The sequence below is a fragment of the Myotis brandtii genome, unplaced genomic scaffold (genome assembly GCF_000412655.1).
Source record: "Myotis brandtii unplaced genomic scaffold, ASM41265v1 scaffold691, whole genome shotgun sequence".
NCBI classification, from domain to species: Eukaryota; Metazoa; Chordata; class Mammalia; order Chiroptera; family Vespertilionidae; genus Myotis; species Myotis brandtii.
In genome coordinates, this window is record NW_005370704.1 from 1863261 (window position 1) to 1865618 (window position 2358).

At 60.5% G+C, this 2358-nt stretch overlaps 1 protein-coding gene across 1 annotated transcript in view; it reads right to left on the reverse strand.

Moving 5' to 3' along the window:
* The window catches only part of OLFM1 (olfactomedin 1), a 13775-nt gene that overhangs the window by 4063 nt on the left and 7354 nt on the right, over nucleotides 1–2358 (reverse strand). The window lies entirely within an intron of this gene.

A 2358-nucleotide genomic window follows, 5' to 3' on the forward strand; every position in this document is an offset into this window, starting at 1 on the left:
CCTCTGGGACCTCCACGCCAGGAGCCCGGCTGCTGAGGGCGCCTGCTCGTGAGGCTAAAAGAAAGACTCGATCCAGCAGCCACGGCCTCAGCTGGGTCCCAAGTCCCTGAGCTGGAGGAACACCTGCCAGGCTGTCTGTCTCTATCTGCCCATCAGCTATCGGTCGGTTGTCTATCATCTGTCCTTCGGTCTGTCTATCTGTCTATCTCTGTCAGTCATCTGCCATCTGTCTATCTCTCATCTATCTACCTCTATTAATCACCTATCATCTATCTATCTATCTACCTGCCCACCTACCTACCCCCCCCACTCCTTCCCGGGCCGGTGAGGAGCGAGTGATGTAAATGACACCCATGGCCTCGCACCATCACCCCAGGGCCCAGGGGCCCCTCTGCCTTTTTCAGATGGAGAGAGGCTGACCCCCAAGCTGGTCACCACCTCGGGAGAGTCACATGGCTGTCGGCCACGCGTCCTGCCTCCCCAGCCGGTCTCACAGTTGGCTCATCCCCGTCCGCCTGGTGCTGGCTCAGTGCAGACCCCGGACCCCACCTGCAGACCCTGGACCCCACCTGCAGACCCCTAACCCCACCTGCAGACCCCTAACCCCACCTGCAGACCCCGGACCCCACCTGCAGACCCCGGGCCCCACCTGCAGACCCCGGACCCCACCTGCAGACCCCGGGCCCCACCTGCAGACCCCGATTCCCACCTGCAGACCCCGATTCCCACCTACAGACCCCGGACCCCACCTGCAGACCCCTAACCCCACCTGCAGACCCCACTTCACAGTCTCTCTAAACATCAAGGTCTTTTGAAAAAAGAAAGAAACCAGAGGTGACATCAGATGGCTGCCCTCCAGCGAGGAGAAGGCCTCCAAGGGCCTCGTCATCCTCTCTCTACTCCCAAGCGAGCCCTTCAGCAGCCTGAGGGGGACCACGTGACAGCCCTGAGCGCTGACGCCATCAGCTGAGCTCAGGCAGCTTCTGAACCAGGCAGGGCCGGGCGGGCAGCCTGCTCCTCTGGGCGGGGCGCCCCCTCCAAAGGCCTCGCTTCTCACCAGGCGTAACATTTTGCTCTGAATTTCCCTTTTGCTCCGTGATCCGTTCACTGAAAAGTGTGGAGGTTTTATCTTGGGACAAAAATAACAAATACCCTTCCCCCCACATGCTCTGGACGTCAGAGGCCAAGAGGGACCCCCGGGGGAGGGCCTGGAGAGAGAGAGGCGGCAGGGAGCTCAGGGTCATTCTGGGCAGAAACCCCAAGACCACGCCCCGCGGAAATAATCAGAGCCCAGCATCACTGCGTGTCAGGCGCCGCCCGCGCTCTTGGGATGCCAGAATGGAGCAGCAGGTCCGGCCGTCCACCCAGACCCCTCCTGGGACTGTCCCAGGTCACTCAGCCCGACACACCAGGACGTGGGTGCCGGGTAGCATGTCGCTGAAAACACGGAGCAGCACGCGCTCCTGTGACAGCCAGCGTGTACACAGGGCACGCGATCCCTCTCCACGCCAGCCTCGCAGGCTTCTCTCCAGAGCGGGGGGCTAGCACGCGTGTCTCCACGGGGTGCGGGGGGCAGCTTTGGACTCGGGAACCTGTTCAAAGAATGGCCGGCTGACCCGGTTTCCCCGCCCTCGGCACCTTTCGGTCGTTCACGGACAACAGCACTGGCGCCGACTCTTTGGGGATGTCCTACATTGTGTGTGGGGTGGGGGGTGGGGTGTGAATAAAAAGGGAACCAAGGACATCAGGTAAAACCAAAGGATAAAGCAAACGTACCCCGAGTTACCCTAAAAAGCACACTATGGAATGAGCAACCTTTGTTTTAAACCCGGTGACGAGAAGGGCCGGCCGACCTTTAGGAAGAAGGTCTAGGAAGTGGAACTGGGAGGTAGGGGGGCTCGGGCACCAACATGTAAACGCAGGCCCTGCCGGTGAGGCTCGGTGCTGGAGCGGCGGCCCTCACGCCGAAGGGTCGCAGGTTCAGTTCCCAGTCAAGGGCACGTACCTGGGTTGCAGGTCGATCCCAGGCCCCGATGGGGGGGAGTGTGGGAGGCAACTGATTGGTGTGTCTCTCTCTCCTCCCTCCCTCCCTTCCACTATCTCTCTCTCTCTAAAAAAAAAAAAAAAATCAATGGGAAAAATATCCTCGGGCGAGTATTAAAGAAAGAGAAAGACTTATAAAAGCAATTAACAGGAAGGTTGCTAAGGCGAGTGGGTGTCCAATCACGAATAGGAACTCACGCTGCCCCCACGCGAACGGAGCGAGGAGCGGGCAGCTGTGGGAGCGGCTCCTCGCTCGCCTGAATGGCCACCCTCCGCCGGGGGCTGAATTTGCTCCTCGGGGCCGGGCGCGGTGCC